The sequence below is a fragment of the Etheostoma spectabile genome, unplaced genomic scaffold (genome assembly GCF_008692095.1).
Source record: "Etheostoma spectabile isolate EspeVRDwgs_2016 unplaced genomic scaffold, UIUC_Espe_1.0 scaffold00018856, whole genome shotgun sequence".
Lineage (NCBI taxonomy): Eukaryota > Metazoa > Chordata > Actinopteri > Perciformes > Percidae > Etheostoma > Etheostoma spectabile.
This window is the reverse complement of record NW_022604521.1, coordinates 187425-195101: the sequence shown is the minus strand read 5'-3', so window position 1 is coordinate 195101 and position 7677 is coordinate 187425. Positions and strand designations below refer to the sequence as shown.

The following is a 7677-nucleotide window of genomic DNA, read 5'->3' as shown; positions in this document are numbered from 1 at the left end:
AAAGTCAAACTTTGAATTGATGTCATCCTTGATTCTAGGGACTGACTGACTGATCTGGGGAGTGCAAGCAAGGGTCATAAGATACAAATGTAACGTTTCTTAACTTGTGCTCCCCACATCCCTTAACCAGCTCACACAGTTTGAAAGAAAATTAAAGTCTTGAAATAAAAACATGAGTCCTCTAACTTACGTCTGGGAGGTTTGAGACATTATCGTTACACATTAGCCCAAAATAAATTCGATTTGAGACAAGACCGAGTAAGGTTAACTTAAGTGGTCTCGAAAACAGACAGCTACACGACAAGAGAATAACAGCCATAATCAAAAAACAAGTAAGCTTTCTTTATTTTCCTCGCCTCTTGGTACAGCTAGCCACAAACAAACATGGTGGTTTGTAAAAGTGATAAGGCTTGTTTGTCTGTGTTTAACCGGGGCTTCTTCTTCATCCCTCAACGTTCTTGTCTCGGCATTTATAGTTGTGTAAAAAATGTTAGCGTCCATTTTGAGCAGGTCGACATGTTTCTGGAGAGTAAAAAAGGCTAAAAAAAATAAGGTCGTAAAGAAGCAGCTAGCTTAACTCTGACTTTTGTGTGGAGATATTATCGTTGAAGTTTTGTCAATATCATTATGGAGTTGCTTTTTAACGTAGTGTTATATTACGCCGTTGAAACGTTACTACAGCACTATTACACTAAACAAAATGACTGAATTTGTTTGTAATATAAAGTTATACATGTAGATATTGTATCAGCCAGCTGGTATTAGAATTTCAAATAAAGTGAACGCTTGCTAACCTAGCTAACGTCACTTGAGTTACTTGCTAATAAATGCTAGAGCACCAAGGCATGGTCATTGATAGCTAGCAGGAGAACAAATATAACTGACCATTAACATACACTTAATAAAGACAACAAACAACAAATAACTTTTGATAACAACAAAAATATGCATTTACCTCTATATGCTTTTTCAAATTCGATGGTGAATTCTTGAAAGCCAGCAGTACATGGTGTTTTGGTTGGCACAATTTGCAGCACATTCGCCAGGAGTCATTCTTGATGCCTACTATGTCAAACATCTCTTTCAGATAAGGCCAAGGGTGATCGGGAATGTCTTGCTGCTTTTCTGCCGAGTCTCTGGGATCTCCGTTGTGTTCATTTTCAATCATCTCGACTGCCATACTACTTGTCTGCTGGACAATACAATGTTCACTGCAAATCTTGTAACACAGTATCTTTGAAGTAACACTTCACTAAACTTTTAAATTGGTTAGTAGTAGTTACCAGACACGGGCAAAGTGCAAATCGTGGTGTTCTGCCTGTGTCTGTGGATCCTCTTGGAGGCAGCTTGATTGATTGATATGCTCCAATATTTGTACCATAACACAGATCTAATGTTTTATCAAACCGGGTTGGACAAGTAACCTTTCTGGTTACTTCTTGACAAATAAAGCAAGTAAAATCCCTCAAAAATAACTACCGAAATGTCTGGGAATCTAACCCAGGTCAACTGCTTGGAAGGAAGCTCTGCTCACCACTATACCACCATCGCTGGACAGTAGCCCATATATTTGGGCTGACAGTTGAGAAACCTTCCCTTGTTAACTATGACATGGATGACTGAGAACCTACTATATAATGACATGTTAATTCACTATATTATAATTTTTCAAACAGGTCCCACTGAACATCTGTTGGATCAGTCAGGATGGCTGAGCGGTCCAAGGCGCTGCGTTCAGGTCGCAGTCTCCACTGGAGGCGTGGGTTCAAATCCCACTTCTGACAACATTTTTTTTCGTTTGGAAATAATATTTGAGAGTTGATATTGGAAATAAAGAACTTAGCAGTTCGTTGTATTTAAGAGGACATGAATGTGCACGAGAAGCACAAGTGCAAGTACAGTGTTTTGTGAGCATCTTTATTGTCAACACATGTAAAATTACTTACTGTGATTGTCAAATTCTTTTTTTTAACACATACTTGGCCTACATTTTGAAATGCATGCAGGTATACATGCATACAGTAGTATGCATGCGTTTAGGAATCCATGCTGAAGTTGACTATAAAGAAAAATTAAAAAAATCATCTTTTGGAAATTTATTTTAATGCTTTCATTTAATAAAAACGAAAATAAGGGCAGTGTGTTGCCCAGCGATGGTGGTATAGTGGTGAGCATAGCTTCCTTCCAAGCAGTTGACCTGGGTTTTATTCCCAGCCATCACAGTTTTCATTGTGTGGTTACTTGCTTTATTGGTCAAGAAGTAACCAGAAAGGTTACTCAGCCAACATAATTTGATAAAATATTAGATGTCTACAAACACTGTCTGTCTACAGATACTGATGAAACAAGTTTTCTTGCATGCCCTGTGGAGAAATGTATCATTCATAATTTACTGTAAATGTTTAAAGGACATTAAACCTGTAAGCTTATTTTAAACTACATGTGGAAAGTTGAACGGCTGATTTTTTTCACCTCTCCTGAGAACAACGTCACGGGTCCCGGTGACCCAAAGGACAATGCCACGGGTCCCCTTGACCCAAAGGACATCACCACTGGTCCCTGTTACCCGAGGGACAATGCCACGGGTCCCTGTTACCCGAGGGACAATGCCACGGGACACTGTGACCTAAAAGGACAATGCCACGGGTCCCCATGACCCAAAGGACAATGCCATGGGTCCCTGTTACCCGACGAACAATGCCACGGGTTCCTGTGACCCAAAGGACATCGCCACGGGACCCTATGACCTAAAAAGACAATGCCATGGGTCCCCGTGACCCAAAGGGCATCCGCACGGATCCCGTGACCCAAAGGACAGCACGATGGGTCAAACTGCATTGGTCCCGGGGACCCGAAGGACAATTCAAGGGTTTTAAAATGTTATCACACTTTGTCATTTTTCTCTGACATTGATTATTAGAATATCGTAACCAGCATTGAGTGAGGAGGTTTAGGTCTGTGTGAATATGGGCTGAGCATTTACCTGGGCTGAATTTGTGAACATCTTCTTTTGCGTATTCACTGTAAAGAGCCATTACTCCTCCAACTGCCAACTATCGTTCCAGAGACAATAGGATATAACCAACTGTAACTTGTACATTCAGGCAGATTTTCAGGTTGAACTTTGTTGAAAACAACATAAATGTCCTGTTACTGTAGATGGTGTGATCAGAAATGTCCAGGCCAGAACTGTATACCACTGTATATGTGATGAATGCATTTTTGTGTCTTTTAAATATGTAACTTGGGTTTCACTGATGTAGTACTTAGCTAAGAAATGATACAGTGTAGTTTGATATAATTATGTTGAATATTGGGCACCCAGATAGCTCAGTGGTTAGAGCGGGTGCCCATATGTAGAGGTTTACTCCTCGACGCAGCCGGCCCGGGTTCAAATCCGGCCTGCGGCCCTTTGCTGCATGTCACTCCCCCTCTCTCTCCCCTTTCAAATCCTCAACTGTCCTGTTATTAAAGGCCTAAAATGCCCAAAAAAATAATCTTAAAAAAAAAAAAAATTATGTTGAATATTTTTAAATTAGTGAGAAATTCTTTTAAAAAATCAAAATCAATCTTTTATATAAAAGTTCTTTTTATCAATTTATAATGTAACTATCAATATCTAAACAAAACGTTTAGAAGAAATAAACCTGTCTATTCAGTTAGTGTTTAAATATTAATGATGAAATGAATTCGTAAAGTTACAGAGTATTAGCATGGCAACAGTCTCCACCAATCAGAGACTTTGCTGTCTCACACACACACACACACACACAATCAGTCACATACACGAACACACACACGCACACAAACAAACACACACACACACACACTCACACATTTTCTCTCTCTCACACACAAGTATACACACTAAAAGTACTGTTTTTTTAAATGGAGTTTGGTTGGTTTAGTGCTAGCTACGTCGTAGCTGTTTCTGTGGAACAGAAAGACCTTAAATAGGTTATAAAAGGTTATTTATCTTGAAGGGTTAAGACACTTAACACTTCATCATTAAAACAAAACTGTATGTATTTAAAAATTTAGCAAAACTGGGGTATTTTATTTATATACAGTCTATTAAGGCTCACATCACTAAACCCACCAGACTCCATGTAAATAAATAGTAATTTTAGGATAGTACAACACACTTCATTCAAACGCAACAGAAACCAAATAAAACTATGAAAAGCCATTTTGGTCTTCTCTACAACTTCCCAAACATGTATAAATCTAGTGTTTGTTGAAATAAACACATACTTTACCGATTTACATGTGAAATTATGTTGGTTCTATACACGCTAAAAGTACTGTTTTTTAAATGGAGTCTGGTTGGTTCAGCGCTAGCTACTTTATAGCTGTTTCTGGTACACAGAAAGGTCTTAAATAGGTTTTAAAAAGTGATAAATCTGTGTATATCTATACCTTTACCTATTCAAATATACACACACACATACACAATCTATTCGGAACTCTAATTTGCATATTCCAGAACACGTCTTTGTGATGTCACTGACGTTTCCTTATGATGGAACATGTCATCACAGTTGGTGTTCCGGTCCCTTACCTTTACAACACACACACCAAACACACACACAGGCACACACACACACACACACACACACACAGTGGGAAGCTCATTCTTAAGAAACTTAAGTGTTGAAGGGTTGGATCTACATTCACTCCTTACTCTGAAGTTATCGTGTTGGAACCTTGTTTAACATTATCATGAAGAAAGATTGTGCAAAGACTCTTGTTTCTCCGACCCTAAGGAGAATCCGAGGTTAGTGTGAGATCAAGGAAAATCACACTGTGATCAGTACTGTGGAATAATAAAAAAAACAATTAAAAACATTTAGCAGCTATAATTCACAACAAATTGATGTTTTTCTCATTTTTAGAGCGTAATGTCAGGACGCCAGCGACTGCACATGATGGACCGACAAGGACAATTAAAAGAAAGGCCAAGAAGACCCTGCTACTGCAATGGCTGAGAATCCGTCACAGGTCAACTGCTTGGAAGGCAGCTATGCTCACCACTATACCACCATCACTGGGCAATGCTCCCTGCAATTCTTGCAACACATCTGGACATTGAGATTGATTTTTGCATTAATCATCATGAACACTTTTAGTCCTTTTCCTTCAGAATAAGAGCTTCTGCAGCAATAACACTTATTGGAGATGCCGGGGATTGAACCCAGGGCCTCATACATGCAAAGCATGCGCTCTACCACTGAGCTACATCCCCTTATAATTTTCAGTTTTTTTTTTACTTTTTCTGAGATCATTGAATAAGAGAAGAAACCTGGGTGAAGTATGTAATATTTATGTTGTATATGGTTTCAAAACGTGGCGGTGGCTGGAAATTGAAGCTTGGCCATGGTACAAATCTAGTCAAAAAGTAACACATCTGTTGCCTTTCTGCTGCACAATACAACACTCACTGCAAATCTTGCAACACATCTGGGCATTGAGAAATGCATTAGTGGAGACGGGTGGATTCCAGTACCTATGAGATAATACAATATTGTTCATGAAGCCACAAACTATGTAGGGTGTTGTTTTAAAGCCCCAGATCCCTAACAGGAGTATACTTCCTTCAGTGTTCAGTTAATTTTCTGATCGGTTAAGATTTCTATGGGGACCATAGAAATCATGATTGTACTTTTGTTTTTGAATGGTACATGAACATATTTAAAGAGTGGTTTTATATCTGTGCTGCGAATTTTGACAAACTGTTTTGATCACTTGAGGTATTTCCGTGTAGTCTTTGGTCTTGGACAGTTACCTTGCAATCTAAAACTGTATATCCTATTGTCTCTGGAACAATAGTTGGCAGTTGGAGGAGTAATGGCTCTTTACAGTGAATATGCAAAAGAAGATGTTCATAAATTCAGCCCAGGTAAATGCTCGCCCATATTCACACAGACCTAAACCTACTTACTTAATGCTGGTTATAATATTCTAAAATCAATGCCAGAGAAAAATGATAAAGTGTGATAACATTTTTAATAGTAATATTGGCAGTTTTTGAAAAAAGTATTGGCTTTTTCCTTGCAAAGGTTTTTTTTCCAATAACATTAACAAGCATAACATTAGTTAGGGTGCCTGTGTTTGTCACGATGTGGCGATTTTATATTTGCAGGTAGTGTGGCTGAGTGGTCTAAGGCGCTGAATTTAGGCTCCAGTCTCTCTGGAGGTGTGGGTTCAAATCCCACCGCTTCCATTTGCATATATTACATAGCTGGAAGCCCACCGATGTGGTTTCCTACTTGTGGTGTCATTTAAGCTGAACTTGGTGAAATAACTAGAATCATCCATCAATCACCTTGCTGAGATTGTTCCTTGTTAACCTGAGTTTAAACAATTGGTGAAACCTTCCTTTCCAGCACTTTGGAGTAGAAAATCAACAAATAATAGCGATAGTTAATTGTGATTTCTAATTGTCGTTATCATTTTGGCCATAATGGTGCAGCTCAAATAGATTTTATCAAACCAGGTTGGGCAAGTAACCCTTCTGCTGACTTCTTGTTAAAAAAGAAAGTAACATCACTCAAAGAAAGCTACTGCGATGGCTGGGAATCAAACCCAGGTCGACTGCTTGGAAGGCAGCTATGCTCACCGCTATACCACCATCGCTGGCAATACAATGTTCACTTCAAATCTTGTAATACATCTGGGTATTGAGACTGGAAATGCACTCTATCACTGAAAGCACCTCCAGGGGGGGTCCTGTGTTATCACAATCACAAGAGTGGGAAGTTCATGTGGTAACGCTAGCTTTCTTCGATAGCTCAGTTGGTAGAGCGGAGGACTGTAGAGGCATAAAGTTGAAATCCTTAGGTCGCTGGTTCAAATCTGGCTTGAAGGAGAACTTTTTTTCCAGAGTTTCCCTTCAGGGATCAATAAAGAATTTCTGATTCTGATGTAGAGATGGACAGACGACCCAAAAGCATAATACTTCTTGCCGAGACATAACATGATATGAGCGCAGAAATCCTTTTACAACAGGCTTTACGTGAGATTCATGAAATGTTCGTATCACACCAATCAGAGCGTAAGAATGATCGTACATTGATAAATACAGTGGCTGGAAAGCTAAGAAGTGATAGTAGTATTTTGATGAATTTGCGTCACGTATGACACTCTCTTTTCCATCACTTTCAATACATAAACAAGATTATTCAATCCATGCCTCCACTTCTATGCAAAGTAGTCTCATCCAGGACCTATCGCACCCTAAGCAAGAATCATAAACCCTAGACCAATGAACAAGGAGAGTCATGTCCTGCTTGTTTCGTCCGGGAGTTGAACCTGCGATCTCCTACACCCAACGCGAGAGTCATACCCCTAGACCAATGAACTCAGTAAAGCCATTCTCAGCAATTAGCAATTTTGCATCAAGTACATGTGATCAGTCAGTGACTAGAAAGGCAATTGTTAAGTAGTTTGTTTGGCATGTAGTGTTTTTATGGCTCCACTGCCAAATTGAGCTTTCTGATTATATTGGACAAAAGACTACTTTTGACACAAAACATTTAAAAATGTTTCCATTGTGTGCAGTTGAAGCAGGATATGAAAAATTGCCAACGTGCTGTACTACAATTTTGCTTCCTCCTCATCTGTGTTAAATTAACGATAAACTGGACAGTAAATTACGGATTAGGTTTGTAACAGCTC

At 39.1% G+C, this 7677-nt stretch overlaps 3 non-coding genes across 3 annotated transcripts; 2 read left to right on the top strand and 1 right to left on the bottom strand.

Annotated features, from left to right (window-relative positions):
- The first annotated feature begins 1701 nt into the window (after nucleotides 1–1701).
- trnal-cag (transfer RNA leucine (anticodon CAG)) lies at nucleotides 1702–1784 on the top strand. The gene has a single exon. It is a non-coding gene; the product is annotated as a tRNA-Leu (tRNA).
- Nucleotides 1785–5173: 3389 nt separating this feature from the next.
- trnaa-ugc (transfer RNA alanine (anticodon UGC)) lies at nucleotides 5174–5245 on the bottom strand. The gene has a single exon. It is a non-coding gene; the product is annotated as a tRNA-Ala (tRNA).
- An 896-nt stretch (nucleotides 5246–6141) lies between these two features.
- trnal-uag (transfer RNA leucine (anticodon UAG)) lies at nucleotides 6142–6223 on the top strand. Its single transcript has one exon. It is a non-coding gene; the product is annotated as a tRNA-Leu (tRNA).
- Nucleotides 6224–7677: the final 1454 nt, after the last annotated feature.